This window comes from Amblyomma maculatum, chromosome 8, assembly GCF_055883805.1.
Source record: "Amblyomma maculatum isolate TAMU_Amacu chromosome 8, ASM5588380v1, whole genome shotgun sequence".
Lineage (NCBI taxonomy): Eukaryota > Metazoa > Arthropoda > Arachnida > Ixodida > Ixodidae > Amblyomma > Amblyomma maculatum.
Window position 1 is genome coordinate 80914092 of NC_139351.1, and position 24048 is coordinate 80938139.

The 24048-nt window shown below is 47.0% G+C and overlaps 1 protein-coding gene and 1 pseudogene across 1 annotated transcript in view; one reads left to right on the forward strand and one right to left on the reverse strand.

The window, feature by feature from the left end:
* The window catches only part of LOC146181587 (tRNA (cytidine(32)/guanosine(34)-2'-O)-methyltransferase-like), a 308502-nt gene that overhangs the window by 205909 nt on the left and 78545 nt on the right, over positions 1 to 24048 (reverse strand). The gene's annotated exons all lie outside the window — the stretch shown is intronic.
* Positions 3165 to 5561, forward strand: LOC146181596 (uncharacterized; annotated as a pseudogene).

Below are 24048 nucleotides of genomic sequence, written 5' to 3' on the forward strand. Positions count from 1 at the left end.
TGCATGTTGCACCATCCTGCTGAAATACCCAGATGTATGTTTACTGAAAGAAGTAGTGGAACTGTCGACACTGCAAGCAGACAAAGCAATTTGCAATTAAATCCTCTAAGATGTAGTAGACAAGGCTTCAAGATCTACTGAAAAAGAACACTTGCAAACACTGCTGTCACCGATGACGCCTAGACCTATTAATCACCATCTTGAAGTCCTTGAATATGAGACCACGCAGGCAAAGAACTTCGCGTCATAACTGAGTGCCAATCAAGGAACAAAAATACCAATCCATAATATCTACCCATGAAGACGTCACAAAGCCAGGCGAACGCTACACAGTATTGCAGATTTAAGAGATTGGAATTATCTCCAGTCTGGCTAGGTGCTATCAGCATGGCTAATAATTTTTGTAAATTTTGCAGATGGCATGAGGAGAGGAAGCTCCAGTTGAGCAGCTCAAATGCGCACAGAGTCACCACAAAGAAAACACATGGAGGACAATTGATGTGTTACTGGCCCTGTTACAATGTACCACCTAAAAGTTGCCTGTAAGGACTTTTTGAATACTTTTCTTTCATGGTGAATTTGAAGTGACCAGCTTGGGTATAGTCATTTTGTATTTATCGCTTCATAAAGAAGGTAGGAGAGGAAGCTCTAGTTGAACAGCTCAAACGTGCAGTCAACACAAAAAAATAAATGAGGGGCTCTTCATATCTTGGTTTATTACCAGACGTCTCCATGAGCTACCGAATGCATTCATTAACTCTGCAGGGAATCTTAAAAGAGACCCTACCAGCAATCTTGTGCTTGGAATAAGAGCAGAGTATTAAGTACAGTGCAATTTCCCAAATGCCGTGGGAAGTATAGACGGCAAACACTTCACCATCAAATGCCCTGGCAATAGTGGTTCTGAATACTTCAATTATAAAAGGTTACACTCCGTTGTGCTGCTAGGCATTGCAGATGCCAATTATCGCTTTATCATGGTAGACATTGGTGCTCGAGGATAGCTTTCGGATGGTTCCGTTTTCAGACAGCATCCTGAAGACTAATCTTCAACAGGGAACTTTGGGAATTCCCTCCGTAGTGAATAGGTGGCCTGCTTGTTTGCTTGGTGACGTAGCGTTCCTACTACAAACCTATTTGATGCGTCCATACTCAAAGAGAAGGCTTGATGAAAGTTTTCAACTATCGTCTTTCTATGGCACGGTGTGTTGAAAATGCGTTGAAAATGCGGTGTGTTGAAATCTAGTTATTTTGAAAATGTTGCACTATAAATAACAACTTTGAATGAAGCGCTTTCGTTGGCGTCATTTCCATCTGCCACGTCTTTCTTTGGTTTTTGCTTTGCTATGTGTTTCGCGTGTGCAGGGTTGCTCGGATATGTCACGCATCCCTTCTAACCATGACGCCTACTGAGAAGCGAAGTCGGCGAAGTTATGACGCAAAGTTCAAGCTGCGTGCTGAATTTGCACGCGAGCACGGAAATCGAGCTGTAGGGAGGCATTTCAAGGTCAGCGAGAAATTGGTTCAGGACTGGCTCAAAGCCACCAGTCTGCTCGAGACAATGAAGGCAACAAAGAAGGCAAACCGTGGCAAGCAAGCACGCTGGCCAGAGGTGAAAAATCGCCTGCGCACGTGGGTCTTGGAACAACGAGCTGAAGGCAGGGGCCTGTTAACTGTGCAACTGCAGCTAAATGCGAAGACCTTGGCAGCCGAGACAAATGCTGCTGACTTTAAATGAGGTCTGTCATGGTGTTTCCGCTTTATGCAGCGGCATATGTTTGTGATGAGAGCGCGCACTACAATGTGCCAGAAGCTGCCCGATGATTTTCAGGAGCAACTGGACAACTTCAAGGCTTTCGTGAGAAAAGAAATTGATCCTAAACATCTTAACGGGAGCCACATCATCAACATGGATAAAGTCCCGCTGACTTTCAATATCCCGCTTGGGAGAAGAGTCACCTCCCAAGCGGAGAAAACTGTTACAGTGCGAAACACGGGGCATGAAAAGTCATATTTCACTGTTGTTCTCGCCTGTTGCGCCGATGAAACAAAGCAGCCACCCATGCTTATTTTTAAGCGAAAGATGCTGCCCAAGGACCCCTTTCCTCCCAGTGTGGCGATCCGGGCAAACCCAAATGATGAATGGACGAAGAAATGATGGGTACCTGGCTCGACCAGTTTTTCATGTCGCCCCGATTAATTTTTTTCACACGAAGCAAGGAAAGCTGGTGCTCATCACAGATTTCATCAAGAAAAAGATAAAAACAAAAAACTGCATTGCAGTCATCATACCCGGCGGCATGACGAAAATGCTTCAGCCGCTTGACATTTCTGTCAATCGAAGTTTTAAAGCAATTTTGCGATGATTGTGGGAGCCCTGGATGTTTGAGGGAGAGCATAGATTTACCAAAATTGGACGCACGAGACACGGAGCTTTTGGAGAAGTAGCGAAATGGGTGAGCGAGGCATGGAACTCGATTTCTTCAAGAACTATTGTAGCAGGGTTTAAAAAGGCTGGGTTAGTCCCGTTCGTGAGTGATGAAGTTAGCGAAGTGGATAGCAGCGAGTCCAAAGATGATGAGTGACATGGCCGTGGAGCTCCCATCTGAAGTAGCAGCATTATTTGCAAGTGACTCGGAAGACGTCTTCAATGGCTTTTCCTGAACGCAGTCATGTAAGCTGCTGTTGTGCGCATTGTTCATGCTGTCGAAATTAAACTTTTTGAAAAGCTCTGTCTTGATTTCCGAAGGAACTTAGGTACAAGCATGTGAGCACTGCCTAACAGGGGATGCATGCGGCGTTGAGGCTGCAGCAAGCGTGTTCTTTAGTTGCACTTTCTCACCACCTGATCCGCAACAAGTTTTATGCGAAGCATATTACTAGAATTAAGCCTCAGCTCCTCGAGCGCGGCGGTGTCGCCACCATTGACCTACCATGTGATGCGTGACGTCACGACAGAGGAGAGACCGGGCTGCATCTCGCGCCGGTCGAGTGCGGCGTCGCTACCAAGGAGTACCACGTGATGCGTGACATCAGAGCAGAGGAGAGATGGGCAGCCGGCTCGCGCGGTCGAGCACGGCGTCGCTACCAATGCGCTTCCCACTTCTACCGTTAGGTGCGCTGTAGTGAACACGTGATGCCGGAGCGGCGGTATATAAGGGGGGTGTGTCTGCTTCTGCTAGGCACACACGGGGTTGAGATGCCTCCTGAAGACAGGGCTGCCCGTTGGAATGAGAAGCGAAAGCTGCGGCGTACTACAGAGACCGATGAAGAGCGTGAAGAATGTCTAGCCAAGCGGCGTGCTCAATATGCAACTCGGCGGCAACATTCTACAACAACTGAAGAACAAAGCGAGGAACTTGTCAGCAATGCTTCCAATAGTGCGGCCAGTGAGTCTGACAATACTTCTACCAGTTCGGAACGCTGGAATGCTACGAAACGAATTAGGCGTGCCCGGGAAACTTCTGAAGAGCGACGGCAGCGACTTGACAAAGAACGACCAAGGCGAGAAAGGGAAAAGGAGACGCGGAGGAAACGACGTGCTGAAGAGGCGGCTAGCCGTTTGCAAATCAGCGAGGCTGTTGTAGAAGAACGTCGTGTGGAACATGCTAGAAGAGTGGGTGAATTCGAGTCTGCAACGCGTGAGTTTACCAGACGTTTCGTTAACAATCCGTTTGGCTATGCATGTCCGGTGTGTGACCGGCTATGGCATAAAGACAAACTTACCCCAGTGACTGCCGTGATGTTTCCTACGCTAATTCTGGCTTATCCGGATTGGAACGAAGAGACTTTAGCCAGTGCTGTGGTGTGCAACACGTGCAAGGGTAGCCTCCGAGAGCAAAATATTCCACTGTATAGTGTTTCTAACGGTTAAAAGTACCCGCCGATGCCAGAGGGACTGCCGCGTTCGAACCCGGTTGCCGAGAGACTCATATCGCCGTGCATACCGTTTGTGCAAATTCGTAGGTTAATGAACTGGAAGAACGGACAGTATGGTATCAAGGGCCCGATCGTGAACGTACCGGTGGACACTGACCAGATGTTGAAGCAGTTACCCAGAGATGTGGACGACCAGCAGCAGATACTGGTGAACGTAAAGAGACGTCACATCGACCGGGGAGTGTATCTGGCCGACGAGGTTACGCGCGAACAGTTACTGCCGTGGATAGAAGTGTTGCAAAATTCACCCTTATACCAGCACTATAACATTAAGATTGATCTTGAAAAGGTCAACAATTTGATTGATGCGATTCAAGACAATAGGATGGATCTTGAGGAATGCGATGACGGTGGAGATGACCCAATGTCTGACGCAGCCGCGTTACCAATGGACCAACACACTGTGATGTATGACGAAGACGAGGTTCTCAACCGTACGGCTCCCGGAGAAGGTCAGAGGCCAATTAGCATTCTCTACGATACGCATGGGGAGGAACTGTCGTTTCCGCAGATATACCTCGGCCACGCCAGATACATTAAGCCAGAAGCAAAGCCAACTATCACGACCATGGCGACGTCCGAGATTAAGCGCAGTGATAGAAGGGGAGCCTTACCGATGCATGTACTCTACATGGCCATGAAAGTGATACGCCATCGTGTGTGTGACAGCTTGAATGCCGTCTTCAAGAACACCCAGGGAGTACAGAAGTTGACGAGAGAAGATGTAGAGAATCCCGAAAAGGTCAAGAGCCCGATTGAGAGAGATATGGGTTTCATGAGGGGTGTACCCAATACCATACAATATTGGCATACCCGCAAGGCCGAGCTGTTTGCCATGATACGACAGTTGGGTAAACCGACAGCGTTTCTCACTCTTTCTGCATCAGAAATGCACTGGCCTCGACTCCTGGAACTCTTGAAAAGTCTGAAGGTTTCACCCTCGGATTTCGACATTAACGAAGAGGAAATTAATAGTTACCACGCAACCGTCTTGGTGAATGAAGACCCGGTGGTCTGTGCGGTATACTTTGAGCATATGCTTAGGGTGATTGTACAGATATTATGCAACAAACGCTTAAGTCCGTGTTCGCTGTGTGTCGGTAACACAGTTATACTACCATATTTTCGAGGTGAACGAGTCATGCTATTGCCGAGTTTAACCAAGGAAAACCGTGTATTTCCGAGTTTAACCAAGGAAAAACCGTGCATTTCCAAGCCTAGCCACCAATATGCTTCGCATCTGACTAGGCTTAACCTTAGCTAAGCCTCAGCATTTTTTTTATATTGCTTGCCGAATAGGGAGGTGCTTCTTATGCACAGGTGCGACTTATATGTTTTTTTTTAAATTGCTATTTGGAGGGGTGTGCGACGTATACAAAGGTGCAACTTATGAAAAGTAATGTCAGAGAATGGGACTTTTTTTTAGAGGGGAGGAATGTGAGGGATGCCATACCTTCTATCTGAGCCTCAATGGTTAGCTAACACTCTCCTTCCTATTATTCTTCTTACACAGACTGCTCAGCTTCAGCATTGTGCGCATACTGAGCTTCTACGGCGATCCACAGCATCCACAAGAGCTGGTTGACATAATGTTTGGCGTTTTTTTGATAGCAGAGAACTGAACGCAATTTTTAGTCGCAATTTGTTAAAACAACCACCATCTCACTGGCACGCTAAGGTGGCTGGAAAACTAATTTATCACCTGCTGGCAAAGAGTGAACAAGCGCATTTTAATTCAATAAAAGCTGGCATCGCCATGTGCCACGGAATTCCGTTTGGTTGCAGAAGGTAACGCAGTTTCGTGACATCACACACCTGCCGATTATTGAGCCCTCTGCCAGGTCACATGACCTTGTGACATTACCAAACTATCAACAATCAAGGGATTTCGTGGCCAAGTTAGCATGATAGGGTTCTAATGGATTGTGACATACACCAAACGGCAACCTCAGCCTAACTCTATTCTCAGCATCGTTTCAGGTACACTGACATTTATCAAGCAGAAAAATATGCTATCCTGGTATAATGATCCTGTCTCTGGAGTCAATTTTTAATGAGTTCAGTCATTTTTGTCAAAGAGTTCAAAGCCTGGAAGGACCATAGGGAAATCTGAGATGGCTCGTTTTGTTTTAGTTCTGGCCAGCCAAAAGAATTCAACACGGGAATGGCAATGAAGTACCTTGTCTGCCATGCACTAGCTGCTGTGGGAGAAAGAGCGGAATTTGGTGAAAGGTAAAACCCCAAGAATAAAGTGCAATATGCACTACTTTGACCGCAGTGACAGCATCCATCATAAAGAAAGCACTGTGGTTACCAAAATAAAAATTGCAGCCATTAGAAAGAACTGCAATACCAACTGAAAAATACATATAAAATGTGCTTATCAATAAGCAGGCTCTATCAGATGCGCATTCATCTGCAGTCTAGCCAGATTTCAGGTACCTTCCAAAATGTGAAGGTTTGGGAATCTGCTCCTAGATCAAAAGAGGCCATGCTTATATGCGTGTAGCTGCTTCTGATAATCCCACGGTGCATTTGAGCTTATACACAAGCTAACTGAATAAAACATTTCCACATAAACCAAACCATTTCGTATATTTATTAAACTTCTGACATGTCCCTGGTAACATTGTGACATAGTTAACCCTTTATACCTCACAGGGACACCCATGTCCCACCTGCTTCATTTTAGACAAACGGTCACGCAAATCTCAAGTCAACTGGAATGTCAAGTACTATTTGTGCCATCTATGAATGGATCAATCAACTATATCCTAGTTTATACTTTACTTGCTACACAAGGTGGCATAGGCAGTCCAACAAGCGCTCAAACTTGCCACTTTTTTCGAGGTGTGGAGGATCTTTCTGGGTGCTTTTCGAACTTCCGTATGATTCTTTCAACACACCTTGTATACATTGTCATTAGAAGCGTTTTTGTTTGCATGCAGCAAAGCATGAAATATACATGAAAATCTGATATTGCACGTGTTATTGTTTGATTCATGTTTACTTCGTAGTACCTATATTGGCTTGAAAAAACCCTATCGATTTTTTTAGGTAAGTAAAACCTTACTGCTGAAGAGGCTTTCTATTCTATTTTTCCTAACTATTCTTTCTAACTATTCTTCAGCCTCCCGGACTATGGTAGTGATTTTTTTCACAAATCCCTCAATGTGCCCTCCTCATCAGCCCTTGTGCCCATCAAAACCTCAGAAAGTGACAGCATTGACAAGCCAGCGCCTAAAATCCATAAAATATGTCGAGAAAAGAAAAAAACAACGGAAGAAAGCGCTTTATAAAGACAAGAATATTGTTCCTGCATCGGCTAAAAATGAAGAACCTCAATCAATAGGCTGGATTGCAGGATTGCCAGCCAACGTTCCTGATGCTATCAGTGAGCCCCAATGTTTTCTGTAAACTTCAATCCGCAAAGCAAAGCATGTGATGCATTCACTTTGTATTTTAATGAAGTGTGGCAGATGATAATTGAAGAGACGAATCGTTTTACAAGTCAACAAGGGAAGAGAGGTTGAGAGCCAATAACAGTGAACGAACTGAAAACATACATAGGCATGGTCATTCTGATGAGCATTCATACTTTGTCACAAGTTTATACTGGAGTTCTGATAGCTTTCAATGCTGCAGATATCTCCAGCTTCATGCCATTTAGGCGGTTTCAGCAAATAATAAACTGTTTGCATTTGAATGACAACTCGAAGCTTCCCTCAAGGACCACGCCAAGCTATGACCAATGCTACAAGGCGAGGCCTCTCATGAATATGCTGAACAGAACTTTCCAGGAAGAGTGCAAGCCCTCCTCGTATCTTGCGGTTGAGTCTATAATTCTTTTCAAAGGCAGATCATCAATGAAGCAGTATATGCCAATGAAGCTGAAGATCAAGCATGGCTACAAAATGCGGAGCCTTGCCGATAGTGAAATGGGCCACTTGTGCAAATTTATCTGTACACAGGATGCACAGAAAATCATCGAGGTGACCTAGGACTTCGTCCTTTCCCTGGTCGAGGCTGTTGTCGAAGAAAGTTTGCAGGTATTCTTCGACAAGTTTTTTTCCTCCTCAATGCTACTCTGCGTCTGAGAGAGCAAGCAGAATTTTCTTGTGGCACTTTCAGGCCTAACAGAAAGGACCGGCTGCCTGAAGGTAAAGTGTACATCAATCTCATCCATGAGTCCATCTGCAGTTCGAAGGGACCAAGGGACACTCACGACCCCCAAGAAAAAAGCTACCTTGTGGCAAAAACATTAAACTCATCTGCCTCAAAGCATTGAAAGACTACAATCGTTGGATGGGCAGTGTTGACAGCTTCAATCAAAAGCGGAATGCCTACCCGGTAGGTCGAAGATCAAAAAAAGGGCTGGCACAAGACATTTTATTTCCTCCTTGACGCTGCCATTGTAAATGATTTCATACAGTACACAGCCGTTGTTGAAGATGAACAAAACATAATAAAACGGCAAACCTTTCGTGCTGGAAGTAAATCACGAGAGACTTCCAGCGCAAAAGCGGTCGAAACAGTGGCACCTTGATAAGTGGAGTCCAGATTTCAAGGAAAGAATCACTTCCCAAAAGCATCTGGAACAAGGAGGAGGTGACACTGGTGCTCCACCAAGTGCTCCGAAGTGTGCACAGAGTTCCTCTCTGCAGCTTGCAATGTGGCATTATGTGTCCAGTTGTCACGTGTGAGTGCAAGACGCCGCCTCAGGAAGAAAAGCAAAGAATTAACAAGAACGGAAACGAAGAAACAACCGGCCCGCAAAAGGCGAAGCACACGTATGCCACGGGGACGGAGCGAGGCAGACGGCATAAAGTGCGCGTGTCTGCGCGGAAGCAATAATCGTTTAGACAGAAGACCAGACGTCGTAGCCGCGTGGTTTCGGGAACCTCAAGGTCACGCCAACTCACGGATCCCACGGCTGGGAAGATACATGGGCGCAATGCTCCCGGCGGGAGAGGAGAACGGTATGCATGCGACGACGCCGGCTCCGTGCGGCTGCCTCGGGGGCAGGGAGAGGGAGACGAGCTTTGGACCTGGAGCGGGAAAGACGCATCGAGGCTGCCCTCCTAGGCCGACGCATCTCGGCCGCGATCCGGATCGTCGAGACGCCCCTTCGGCTACGCCCCGGAGGCCCCAGCGAAGACAACTCGAGCGACACCCCTCATCTGAATCGCCGCTAAGTACCGATTTGAACATTTGCATACTCATCGATTCGTTTTTTTCGTGAAGGACTCTAAAGACCAATTAGGACCATATTGTCGCGATCCTTAAATCCACCTGCGTGTGGTGTTGCCTGATGTGTGCATGCTGATTTGTGCCCTGTAACCTCTTTCTTTTTGTTTTTATCATTGTTTATGGTTATACTAAACGTTATTTCTCGAGATGTACACCTCTCTGGTTTTTCGACTCACGTTCTAGATCAGTTCAGTTCAGTTTAGTCATTCAGTCGTGTCCGACTCTTCGTGACCCTATGGACCATGTCACGCCACGCTTTCCGGTCTCTCACTATCTTCCTAACATCACATAACTTCATCTGCAGTGCCTCGAGGATGCCATCTAACCAACGCGTTCGCTGCCTACCCCTTCTCCGGCGACCCTCAACCTTTCCCAACATCAAATCTTTCTCCAGCGACTCCTCTCTTCTCATCAGATGACCAAAGTAGCTGAGCTTTAACTTTAAAATTTGACCCTCCAATGAGCAGTCAGGGTTTATGGTCGACAATATCGACTGATATGTAGTGACAAATTTATGGCGAGCCTGCCAGGATTCTCTTTAGTCATTTTGTCTGAATGTTAAAGTCAACACGCTTGTGTTCGTGCTAAAACCAGAGAGATGGGCCTCCAAAAGCTTATGCTTAGAGCCGAAAAGCTCGAGTTCACGAAAGAGGAAACAATGGCTCTTTATGAGGAAGAGAAAACGAGACACAGAGAGGAAAAAGAGTTGGCGCAAAAGCAGGCGCTCGAAACAGAAGAGAGAGCTAAGCGGATGGCTGAGGTAGAAGAAAAGAGAATGGCACAGGAGAAAGAAGTGCTTGAACTCGGGTTACGCCTTGCGAACACTAACGTTGGAGCCGTGCCAGAGGCAACAGGACTCTCGTCAGGTGTTGGGGCCCCACGCCCAACAGCGGTCTGTCCAAGGAAGCTGATGGCTCCTTTTGATGATAAGCGGGACGATTTGGATGCGTATTTGCACCGTTCTGAGAGAATCGCAACAGGCCAAGGATGGAATAAGAGCGAATGGGCAACAAGCCCTGAGCCGTTGTCTGGTGGGCGAGGCATTAGCAGTCTTTGGGAGGATGCCCGCGTCAGAGTCGACGGACTATGACAAAGTAAAGAAAACACTTCTGCAGAGGTTCCGTTTAACCGCGGAAGGTTTTCGAGAGAGGTTTCGAAGCAGTAAACCAAATGATGCGGAAACAACAAAGCAGTTCGCATCGCGATTGTCAAACTACTTTGAGCGATGGCTGGAAATGGCAGAGGTTGAAAAAACCTACCAAGGGGTGAGAGATCTAATGCTGGCAGAACAGTTTTTGGCCTGCTGCCACCCGAAGTTGGCCATATTTCTGAAAGAGTGGAAGTTGAAGACAGTAGAGGAATTCACAGAATATGCTGACCAGTTCATGGAAGCCCAAGGCCATAGAAACCTAGGAAAGGTCAAGGAAGACAACAGGAGAGCTTCCGATGTCGACGCGGTAAATCGAGGAGTGCAAAGTGGCACATTTAGGCAACCCCCGAGGTGTTTCTTGTGCAATTGTGTTGGACACCGCACCTCGGACTGTAGGCTTGGAGGAAATAGAGGGCAGACGCAGACATTCTGCCAAAACTGCAACAAGAGGGGCCACCGTACAGAAGACTGCAGATATCGGACGCAAGAGAAAGCCGCGTGTATCGTACATCCCCGACAAACTGACTTGACCGCAGAGGGAGTCGAAAAGATGGCAGAGGGTGAGAGATCGGAAGGTGAAACGGCAAGGCACGCAACCGTCAGCGAGTCGATGCCTGTAGTTAAAGGTGAAATTCGCGGACAGCGCGTGAGCGTGTTGAGAGACAGTGGCACAAACACTGTCCTAGTAAGAAGGAGCCTTGTTGAAGATGAGGAGCTTACCGGTCAACTTGCGGCGGTGCTACTGGTTGACAGCACGGTTCGCTACCTTCCCGAGGCAATGATTTGCATTTCTACACCGTACTATTCGGGACCGGTCTTGGCGAAATGCCTAGATGCACCCCTATATGACTTGGTGCTAGGAAACATCGCGGGCGTAAGAAAAGTTGACGATCTCGATGCCGACTGGACCCTCAGTGGGAAACATTTCCCGGATCAGGATGAAAAAGATGAAGAGGAAACCGTTGTGAAGACTCCCTCCAACGTGATTTCAAGAGAGTGCAGAGGAAACCTAGAGCCGGCTGAAGGAAAAGTCGCAACACCCACAGTGTCGTCGGCCGTACAGACTAGAGCAGCAAAAGCAGCACAAGGGAAGACTCCCAAACTCAAGGTTCCTGCGGCGGAACTACTGAAGGTGACTCCCGAGAAGGCAGCGCAGGAGCAAAGCAACGACGCGTCACTGGCGGACTGTTTCAAGAAGGTTGGCGAAATTCTAAAAAGAACCGGACGACATTTCAGTTTCTCATCCAAGATGGGCTGTTGTACCGAAAATGTACTTTCAACTCAGGAAGGGAAGCCCTACAACTAGTGACACCAAAAGAATTGAGACCATCCGTCATGTGTCTGGGTTACGATTCGATTATGGCTGGACACCAAGGTGCCAAGAACACAGTGAACAGAATAGCCGAAGAATTCTACTGGCCTGGCCTGCAGAGTGACATGAAGCGGTATGTCAGATCTTGTGACATATGCCAAAGAATGATACCGAAAGGAAGAGTTGGGAAAGCACCACTTGCAACTATGCCGACCATTGAAATGCCATTCCAGAGGGTGGCAGTCGACATCATTGGGCCTATGACACCTTCCTCAAGAAGAGGAAATCAGTACGTCATCACCCTGGTCGACATAGCGACTAGGTACCCGGATGCTATCGCCTTGAAAACTATCGATACAGTCGAGGTGGCCGAAGCGCTACTCGAGATGTTTTCGCGATATGGTGTGCCGAAAGAGATGCTTACAGACCGGGGATCCAATTTCACATCGGACTTGATGAAGGAAGTGAGCAGACTCATGTCAATGAAGCAACTGCTGACAACCCATCACCCGATGTGCACCGGCCTGGTGGAGCGCTTCAACGGGACAATCAAGCACATGATGAGGAAAATGTGCCAAGAAAGACCGGCCGACTGGGATCGATACCTTCCGGCACTGCTATTTGCATATCGCGAGGTCCCTCAGTCAAGTTTGGGGTTCTCGCCGTTTGAAATGCTATACGGCAGAGCCGTCAGAGGACCACTAACCATTCTCCGAGAGTTCTAGTCCAATAAAGAATTGGGAACGGAACAGAAGACCACGTATACCTATGTACTGGAGCTGAGAGAGAGGTTGGAAGAAACCTGCAAGATCGCACACCGCAACCTGGAAGCTGCAAAGGAGAAGTATAAGAAATTTTATGATCGAAAGTCGGTGAATCGACAGCTCAAGCCAGGGGGCAAAGCCTTGATCTTGCTGCCAAGTGAAAAGAACAAGCTCACAATGCAGTGGAAGGGCCCATTTCCAGTAACAGCAAAGAAGAATGAAGTAGACTACGAGCTGCTCGTGAAAGGAAACAAAAAAGTATTCCACATAAATATGCTGAAAGGTTATGAAGAGAGGCGCCCTGATCTTGACCATACAATCGCCTGCATGGTCATCAATGTTGAACCAGACGCGGGGGAAGTGCCTACTTTCGACACAAGAAAGACATCGGGACCAAGGGACGCGGCGCTTAACCCGACTCTGGACGCAGAAAAGATAGCGCAAGTCAAGTGTCTGCTGGAGCGATACGACACCATTTTCTCAGACCTGCCCGGGAAGACGAAGCTTCTTGAGTGCTAGCTGCGACTGACCACTGAGCAGCCCATACACATCAGGCAGTATCCTTTGCCACTGGTTGCACACAAGACAGTCGAGAGAGAAGTAGAAGATATGCTGGAACTTGGCATAATTGAACGCACGGAGTCTGCCTATAACTCACCCCTCGTAGTCGTCAAGAAGACAGATGGCTCCAATCGACTTTGTGTTGACTTCAGGCGGCTCAATAGCATGTTAATCCCTAACAGCGAGCCGATTCTGAGAATCGATGTGGTGTTTGCGAGCGTCGCGCAGAAGAAATTTTTCTCGAAGTTCGACCTCGCGAAAGGTTATTGGCAAATACCTGGAGGAAGGTTCCAAAGAAAAAACAGCTTTCTCATGCGCTAACGGCCTGTTCCAGTTTCAATTCATGCCGTTTGGCTTAAAGACTGCCGCAGCCACGTTCACTAAGCTAATGAAAAAGGTTTTCGGCGGTCTTCCAAATGTACACCACTATATAGATGTCCTTCTGGTCGCCACAGATACTTGGCAAGAACATCTGAATGCGCTCGAAGCCCTGTTCGAGAGACTCCGTCAGGCAAACCTGACGGTGAAGCCCACAAAGTGCGAGGTCGGGTTCGAATCAGTGTCTTTTCTCGGGCACAAGATACGAATGGGCAGGATAGCGACGAAGCCAGATATCCTGGAAAAAATACAGGAGGCACCAGACCAAACACCAAGAAACAGGTGCAGTCGTTTTTAGGATTAACTGGATATTACAGGGAATTCATCCCACAGTACGCCGACAAAGCTTTCCCACTCGTAGAGATGACAAAGAAAGGGGCGCCAAATGCGGTGCACTGGACTGACCGACACCAAGAAGCGTTCAGTCAACTGAAAGAATGCTTGGCGCAACCACCCGTCTTGCTAGCCGCTAATGTAGACAAGGAATTTGTTTTGCGCACAGACGCATCAGACACAGCTTTGGGCGCAGTACTGATGCAGGAGGAAGACGGCATCCTTCACCCTGTGGCGTATGCGAGCAAGAAGCTTAGCCAGTGCGAAAAGAACTACTCGACGGTAGAAAAGGAATGTTTAGCACTGGTGTGGGCAGTAAAGAAGTTTCACTTGTACTTGTACGGAACACATTTCAAAGTACAGACGGATCACCAGCCCCTACAGTGTTTGACAAAAACTAAATGGTCAAACGGAAGGCTGATGAGGTGGAGTCTGACTCTCCAGGAGTACGACTTCCACATCGAGTATATAAAAGGGAGAGAAAACGTAGGAGCGGACTTCCTAAGTAGGCTGAACTAAGGCTATATTTGTCAGCGTGTGGAGCATGTCCATATAGCAGCAGAAAGGAAGTATACACGTGTGTTCGAGCTTTGCTATTGATGGTTTGTACTATGTGAACAGTGCCGTTTGTTGTGACGTTTGCCTGTGCGTGTGTGTGTTTATTACGCCAGTGAGTAGTTTTCCGTGCGGGAAAACTCTTAAGTGTGGGGGTACTTGTCACGTGTGAGTGCAGACGCCGCCTCAGGAAGAAAAGCAAAGAATTAACAAGAACGGAAACGAAGAAACAACCCGCCCGCAAAAGGCGAAGCAGACGGCGTAAGGTGCGCGTGTCTGCGCGGAAGCAATAATCGTTTAGACAGAAGACCAGACGTCGTAGCCGCGTGGTTTCGGGAACCTCAAGGTCACGCCAACTCACGGATCCTACGGCCGGGAAGATACATGGGCGCAATGCTCCCGGCGGGAGAGGAGAACGGTATGCATGCGACAACGCCGGCTCTGTGCGGCTGCCTCGGGGGCAGGGAGAGGGAGACGAGCTTTGGACTTGGAGCGGGAAAGACGCATCGAGGCTGCCCTCCTAGGCCGACGCATCTCGGCCGCGATCCGGATCGTCGAGACGCCCCATCGGCTACGCCCCGGAGGCCCCAGCGAAGACAACTCGAGCGACACCCCTCATCTGAATCGCCGCTAAGTACCGATTTGAACATTTGCATACTCATCGATTCGTTTTTTTCGTGAAGGACTCTAAAGACCAATTAGGACCATATTGTCGCGATCCTTAAATCCACCTGCGTGTGGTGTTACCTGTTGTGAGCATGCTGATTTGTGCCCTGTAACCTCTTTCTTTTTGTTTTCATCGTTGTTTATGGTTATACTAAAAATTGTTTCTCGAGATGTACACTTCTCTGGTTTTTCGACTCACGTTCTAGATATGTAGTGACACCAGTGTTTGTCACCTCTCCATTCTGGCAAATGAGCAACTGTTGCATGCAGCATACCTTTCACCAAATGACAGCATCTCATTCTCAGTGGGACATGCATTGTCCCACCCTACTTCATACTTCTATCCATACGGTGGGACATATGCTGTCCCAACTTCTGTGCTTTACTACAACCCAGTAGAATCTTGCAAGTCGCTTCAAACTTCTTTTTTTGAGTTGAATAAACACGACGTTCCTTGAAAAACAATACTGCTTTCGTGGTGTGCTTGTGCCCTATAAAGGATTAATGCGGTTCCCAAGAGAACCAGAAAGAGCACATACATGTTTAGGACCTCTTCAGACTCCTTGTCCCTCTACAGGGACATTGGTTCTCAGATCCTGACGTTAAAACCAGCTTGTACAGGACATAGAACCGGTGTCCCTCTCATGAGAGCGCAGCGAGATACCTCGCTCCGTCGAGAAGAAAACATGGCGGTGACCAGCACGAGCACGTTTTACACGCGACGAAGAGGTAAGGCGCATTTATTTGTTGAAAACTCTTGTGATTGGACTTGTATTCAACATGTGTATAATCGCGAACGTTTAGGGAAAACTTCAGTGCTATTTAATGTAAAAAATTCCAGTTTTATGGTCCCCTCTGTTCAATAAATGAAATGTCCCTGCACAGGGACACTGGGTCCCAGCCCTGCCGATCCTTTTACGTGTTACGCGCGAAGAAATGCTTTTTTTTTTTTTTCAACTTATGTAGAATAGAAATTGAAACTATTCTGTTTCTTTCAGGCCTATCCATTAGCAAGGCCGAGGAGATTTTGAGATCAATTTGTGATCGTGATAACTCCGATATTTCTGACTCAGAAAGTCAAGAAGAGGATAATGAAGCATACGATTGTGATACTGAGGTGTACACCGATGCCTCATCGGACAGTGACAGCGAAGAGCCAACTCCTCAAACTTCACAGCGCCGTGTTTTGTGGAAAACAGCTAGTTCAGCTCCAGAGAATGATGTGCCAGATTTAGAAACTGGCTGTGTTTTTTCCGAAGAGAGGTGTGACTTCTCACCGCTAGACTACTACAAGCAATATGTGAAAGAAGAGATGCTGGATGAAATGGCACAGAAAACCAACCATCGGATTCACAAAGAGCGGGGAATTGCAGCAAAAATCAGTGGCCAGGAAGTGAAACAATTTCTGGGATGTTCAGTGCTCATGGGAGTAATTGGATATCCAAGAATTCGGTTTTTCTGGAAAAGAGGAATGGCTGTGAGTGCCATTGCCGACACTATGCCAAGAGATCGCTTTTTTTAATCAGATCCAACCTGTGCTGCCGAACTGAGGGGGATGTCACTGAAAGTGACAAGAAATCTGAAAGGCTCTGGAAGGTTGCACCATTTGTTGAGATGGTAAGGGAGGGTTGCTTGTCCCTCGAGAGACCAAATTGCTTTTGCGTGGACAAGCAGATTATCCCATTTTCTGGCCGTTGCCCTGTAAAGCAGTATGTCCCAAATAAACCGCACCCAGTGGGACTCAAAAACTTCGTTCTAGCGGGAAAGGACGCAGTCATCTACGATTTCAAGATCTACAAGGGAATAGACACCTTTCCCGACTTCAGCCTTGGTGTGTCCGGGAACTCAGTGTTGACGCTTGTGGAAACTGTTCCACCGTGTTCGACACTGTACTTCGACCGCTGGTTTTCATCCAGCTCTTTGATGGATGAACTATTGAAGAAAGAGATCGTTGCTACTGGAACGCTTATGAAGAACCGAATTCCAAAAGAAGCGCACCTGAAGAATGACAAAGTTTTGTGAAGCAACCAAGGGGCACATCGGAAGAGCTATTGAGATCCGATAAGAAGATTGCCTGCACGAAATGGCTTGACAAAAAGCCAATTGTCATGCTTTCCACTGCGTTTGGAGTAGAGCCGGAGGACATCTGCAAAAGATGGTGCAAGAAAGAGAAGAAATACCTGGAGGTTTCACGCCCAGTTGTCATAAAACACTACAATGATAAAATGGGTGGAGTAGACCTGGCAGACCGAATGCTGGCTCTATACACTCAAAGGAGCCGAACAAACCGGTGGACACTCCGTACAATCCTGCACATGTCAGACTTGGCTTGTGTGAATGGTTGGCTTCAGTACAGGGCAGATAAGGTCGCAATGGGGCTGCCGAGAAAGAACATCATGGACTACCTCGATTTCAAGATGTGTGTATCGGAGGCACTGATATGTGAGAACATGCCGCAAACTCACTCAGAAGAGGAAGACATGGACATGCCACCAAAACAGCGACCAAATGCTGTACCCTCACAAACATTCGGAAAGCAAGGAGCCCTTCACCTACCGCTGAAGGATGATCTCGAAAGCGGACAAAGATGCCGCAATGCTGGGTGCAGCATGAAAACCCGTCATAGATGTGCACAGTGCAACGTGTACCTTTGCATTGAGGTGGGGAGAAATGGTTTCCACAACTTCCATGCCTGACTGTCCATGTTGCAACAATGCGAACAACGTTCATCAGTGCTTTTTCATCCGCGTCTATTCCGCTCAGTTCTTAAATTTGAATAATAAAGTTTTGATTCCTTAAAGATCTGAGTTGCTTGACATTCTGACACGGTTTGAGAATATTTGCACGAGAATAGGAATATCTTGAACTACACAAGAAATATGCATATAGGGACCCAAGTGTCCCTCTAGGGGGACATGCATTTTCAGCAAAGCCGAGATCGAGATTACTGAAACTGAAGTGTATTTATGTTCTGAGCTTCAAATTAGAAAATATCATATGTCAAACAAACATTTTCTCTGAGAAGCTTGATCTCGGGTCTGAGGAGGTTATAGCATGCTTGAACGAAGACATACACAGAAAGAAATGATAAAAAATAGTGCCTGTCCTCCATTATTTCTTTTGGCGTGTCTGTTTAAATGTGCTGTAATTTGCTGTCCTAAAGATGCACCATCTAGTCTAAATCAATGTTCTCTTGAAGCCCATACTTCATGGTAACAATGTGAAGTTGGCTCCATATTGAGGTCATAAGTTTGTTTTGTGGATGCAGATTAGAACCTTTGTGGTCTGACTAATGTTACCTTCAAGATTTGACACTTCCTCAAGCTGTCAGAAGTTATCAAGAAGGTTAAACACTACTATCAATGATAGAAGAACCATCTGAAACTTTCACTTTACAGGAAGTGTTTGTTTTTGGTGACAGTGGTCTCTGAGTTTATAACGGTGTGCCCCCTCTATGCAGGCAAACTTCAAAGTGTACTCCACACCCTTTAAAAATGCCCAATGGAGATGTCCGAATATGAAAATGCATTTCGCCTAGTGACTTGAAAACTCTTTTTCCTGGAAGACTTCAAAACCTAGGCAGACAGCATGAAAATCTGCAATGGCTTTCTGGTAGGCCAAAGCGTCCAAACCAGCAACGACAAAGTACCCTATAAGAAAAAAAAAGGGCTTGGCAAAGGTGAAATTACAGGGTAATATAAAGTGCAGCACTCACAGTTTTCTCTACAGTGACAGCATTCACAACAGGGAAGGAGTACCTGTGGTGTGCGTAAGTAGAAACTGCAGTCACAAGAAGTGCAATACGAGTGCACTTATCTGGAACTGAAAAAGTTGAATTAGAAAGCTGCAGCTTGGCATGCTATGCAGGCTCGTTTGAGGTCTGCACTTGGGTTTTGTGGATGTAGACAGGAAGCTTTGTGGTCTAGCTTTTCCACGTTCATACAGAGTGAGACACATGAAAGACTTGTGAACATTATTAATGTGGCTATATATTGCAGGTATGTAATGATAGCAAATATTCACTTTTGCTCAGAAAACTGGATCAAGCACTCCAACTCCACCTGGTGATTCCAAACCACTGCCGTAACCTGAGTTGCTGCCAGAAGTCAAGCAGCAGGACATAATTCCGCTGTTGAATTTTTGAGCTTTTCGGCACTCTACCTCTTAGTAGTTTCTGCATCATGGACTTGGTGCACTTAAGCCCTTATCTGCCCAGAAGCGATTCGTTGGCTTTAGAAGCGAATGAGCTGTGCAGCCGAGGACAGAAACTTGCACCACGGATGACGTGATAGTGCCCGTGCCTGTATGTAAGCATCCTATGCCTTGCGCACCGTAAAATGTAAGTCTCTGCCAGGAATACTGGTGCTTCTTTTCAACAATTTCCGAGTGATAGCAAGCTGTGTGCTAAGGGGTTGAAGAATATTTCGAGGCAAAATCTTGTGATTGATGATAAATCTGCATCCACTGTAGTTGACAGCAAACATGTTTGTCACCCAAAAGCTGTTCCCAAGGCCCGTGCTAATTTTGAAAGTTAACCATCCTGCATGATCATGTTCAGAAAAGATACCTCAGACTGAGAGCCTGTGTCTACTCAACAACCAGTCAAGATGTTTATAGCGCACACAAAGGCAGACAATGCTGATCCGTACGAATCAGTATGCAAGTCAATTCCTCGCAATGACTGAAGAATTTGCTCGCAGGTTATTTATCATCGTTCCAGGTATGTGAATGTTCTGCAAGGTCGCACAGCTGAAAAGAAAGTAGTTGAACACTACTGTATGACCAAAAGCCATACTTCAGTCAAGAAGATAGTTGCAAATGCGTAGAAAGGCAACAAGAAGGTGGCATTTCTCCAACATCCCTCGAATGTTATGGACCCCAAAGACAACGCAACCTGGAAGAAATGATTTGACAGTGTGTGATACAGTGATTTCCTTTGCCACTGTATTACCAAAAGCCATACTTCAGTCAAGAAGATAGTTGTAAATGTGTAGAAAGGCAACAAGAAGGTGGCATTTCTCCAACATCCCTCGAATGTTACAGACCCCAAAGACAACGCAACCTGGAAGAAATGATTTGACAGTGTGTGATACAGTGATTTCCTTTGCCAGGAGGATATTGCCAGAACCAAATGTCCAGACTTCCTTTGTTCCTGAAGCTTTGACTCTGCAACAAGCAGCACATGGTATCTCTAATAGCAGAAAAAGCAGTAATGAAGCCTCGATGGCCTTATGACAGAGAAGCTGAATCTTTGGCTTCGAAGACAAACCAAATGACAATGCGCCAAACAGCTCAAACGAGAATGCAAGGTACCGTGCATCACCTAGTTTGCCAGACAGCTGAGCGGAAGGGACTTACTTGCATAGACAGAGAAGGTGATAGCATCAGTGGTGTCATGAGGGTTCATTATTGTCCACACTGTGACCGACAATTACTCTGCAAACATGATAACGCTCATCATACACTGGGTGCCTCTCGAGAGTAGTGGAATGTAACCTTGATAAGGAACAAGCTTTTTGAGCCTCGACCCATGTCATGTGCACGATATTTGCAGCCCATTTCTGTTACGAGGTCACAAGGACATTGTAAAAAATAGTAGATAATGGGTCAATGTAGTTATCAAAAAGCACGACAGAATTCCTGGAGAGGTATTACAGGGAGGCGGGCCAAATGGCTCTAGGGGTGCACGAAAATACTCTAGTCGAAAGCATTCAAGGAGACTTGGGATGATCAAAGTGAGCGCAATCATCTCTTTGTCCGTCATTAATGCTGTAAGCCTCCCACCTACAAAAGGTCCCATAACCGAATCTGGCCCACATTCTGTTTGGTAAAAAATTTCAGTGAACGAGATCCATTTCTTGGTGTGACAGATGAGGCAAAGTCATCCGATACAAATAGTTTTCTAAGCAGTATGTGAATGAACTGCTTAGACCAACATAGAAGGAAATTACACTTGACAATTCAAAACTACTGCGTGCATATCCACAGCTTTGTTTGCGATGCTCCTACAAGAACTCTTGCATTCGCAAGAGAATACACTGGTTATACTTGTTGCATACGTTGTATAGCAGAAGACGCACATGATTGGCAATGCTACTCTGCTTCCAAATGCATGCGCATCAAGGACTTATTCTTTTAAGACGGAAGCCAGATGAAGTCATGATAAAGATCGACACTGTAGTGTGCCAATTTCGTTAAGGTTGCCAACTAGTGCAGTAAAGACATTCCATTTGATTATATGTATCTGGACTGTTCAGGTGTAGTGAAAAAAAAAAAAAAGCAATCCAACTGCGGCTGTCTGGCCCACTGTCAGTTCACATTGGGCCAACGTCGGAAGGATTTGTCTAAGAGGACTTCACAAGCCAGCAAAGATGTACAGTGGAGACCACTTACAACGTAACCAACTGGATATAATGTACTTTTTGCCGGCCACCAGTGTGACCCTCATAGAACTCGATGCAAAATCAAACCGCTTATTATGCGGTCTCACGAAGCGAAATCCGGTTATAGTGCGGTTTTGAAATCCGCTCGGTGACAGCGCAGAACAGCAAGTGTGCATCCCTACGTGGCACCGGGCTTCCCTACACGGCGCACAGATGGCGCGCCGGAGCCGTCGCTGCGCGATGACTCGGAGTCGCCGCTGCCGCCGCACGCGGCGTGCAGCCTCCCACGCCCACTCTTCGTCTTGCACAAGATTGCACAAGATTGCGCAACAGCTACGCTTCTCTCTCCCCGGCGTTCTTTGGCTTTCCTCCTTTCCATGCATTTCAGTCGCATCACGTTTTCCAGCCACGACCAACGCTTTCCTTCTTTCTCCTCGCCGTTCTTTTCATTTCCTCCATTTAATGCATCTGAGTCGCATCACGTTTTCTAGCCACGACCAACGCTTTCCTTCACTTGCGCTTCACTCTTTCACTCTTTTCGTAAGCGGAAACGGTCGGTGTGGGTATCCCTCGGTCCCTCCGTTTTTGTTCGAGGTTCAGGCAGCGTGTTGTGTGCCTTCGATTGCGCGCAGTGGATCCATGGTCGTAATCCGTAGCCTTCAAACAGTTTGGGGCAGGGGCAGTGGCGGTGTTCCGTCTTTTTGCCAGTCGATCTTCGTTGCCGAACTGCTATCCTTATGGCGTCCGCTTCTCAAAAGCCCGGAAAACGACAGGCCTTATCTCTGGAAACGAAGGAGCGCATAATAAAGGACGTGGAAAGTGGTGTGACGAAAGCTTTGGTTGCCAGGAAGTATGGTGTCGCTGACACAACAGTTTCCGCAATCTGGAAGAACCGTGACAACCTATGGAAGCAGCTAGAAAAAGACTGCGCGTCTCTGGCAAGAAAAAGGATTCATACGCCTAAGTATGAAGACGTTGATGAGGCCTTGTTTAGGTGGTTCCGCGAAGTGCGAGCACAGAACGTCCCAGTAAGTGGCCCGATGCTCCAAGTGAAGGCTAGGAACTTCCAGCACCTATTTGGACATGACGGCTTCAATCCACTGAATGGATGGATTCAGCGATTTAAAGATCGCCATGGGATTAGCTGCAGGGTGATTTCGGGCGAAAGTGGAGAATCAACGACACCTGCACTCAAGCGTGGCTCGATGTTCATCTTGAGAAGCTACTCTCAGCGTACGCGGACAAAGACGTGTACAATGCCGATGAGGCTGGTGTGTGCTATAACATGCTTCCTAACCGAACCCTCGCATTGAAAGGTGGCCCTTGCTCCGGCTGCAAGGTGTCAAAGGAGCGTGTCACTGTTTTGTTTTGTGCAAACATGGATGGATCCGACAAGCGGCGCTTGCTCATGATAGGAAAATTGAAGAGGCCCCGATGTTTCAAAAAGAAGGTGCATCTTCCGGTGACATACGGGGCAAATTCAAAGGCCTGGTTGACCCGAGAATTGTTTGGCAAATGGCTGAAGAAGTTTGACAACGACATGGTCTCGGCAAAACGAAGAGTCGTTTTGATGCTTGATAACTGCACTGCTCACAATGTTGAACCAAAACTGAGTGCAGTGAGCCTGAAGTTTCTGCCGGCAAACACCACTGCGAAGTGCCAGCCTCTTGATCAAGGCGTGATTGCTACGGTGAAAGCCCTGTACAAAAAATGTATGTGTGAGAACGTGGTTTTAAATTTGCAACGACAGGAAGCTGTTAAAGTTGATGTGCGCAGAGCCATTGACATGATAGCAGCGTCTTGGTGGCAAGTGAAACCCACAACAATCAAGAGGTGTTTTGAGAAGGCTGGGTTCGTGAGCGATGCCGGAGCTTCGGATGACGGAGCTCCGGACGCCGATCGGAGCTGCGATGCCGGTGACGAGGCAGTCGATGCGAACGAAGTGCGGTCCGATCTTGTGGGAAATCACTTTGTGGATGCATCCGACACGTTCAAAAGCTACGTCGGCGAGGATGAAAACGTGTCCGACATCATTGAGGAGGTAACCACCGACGAGGCAATCGTTGCGGCAGTGCGTTGTGCTGCAGAGAACGCACCGGATGAGTCGGACGATGAGTCGGATGAGGATGAAGACACGCCAGAAGTCTCGTGCAAGGACGCAATAGAATGCTTAGGTAAAGTAAAAGCCTACTGCACGAGGAACGACTTCAGCGATGAGGTATTGAAATGCCTCAGCTCGGTGGAAAACGAGCTAATCCATAACGCCGTGAAGAGGCAGCGGCAGGCAAAAATTACGACTTTTTTTCCCAACTGCTTATAATGTGCCCCAAAAAGCGATGCTTTAGCATACCCTGTGTAGCGCAATGGCGAAGGTTTGCGCGACCGCCTTCGCGGAACTGGTCACGTGTTGATAACAAGCGCATACGCAATTCCGTGGCGGCGGTCGCTTTGATTTCCGTGATCGTGCTGCACGCGGAATGCTAGAACTTATAAGCGGCCAGAAGACGAGTGTATTGAATTTTGTTCAGTGATTAAAAGAACGTTTTTGAAGGGAAGCTATCCATCTGGTATGTATTGTTACCTGAAAAAAAACTTTTTTTGGTTACAGTGCGGTACCACTTATAGTGCGGGATTTTCGCGGACCCCGTGACCTACGTTATATGCGGTCTACACTACCAGCAAAGTTTGTGCACAAAGGCACAGAAATAACAAAGTTTGACATATGGAAAGCCACACATTGTAAAAACAAAAACACCT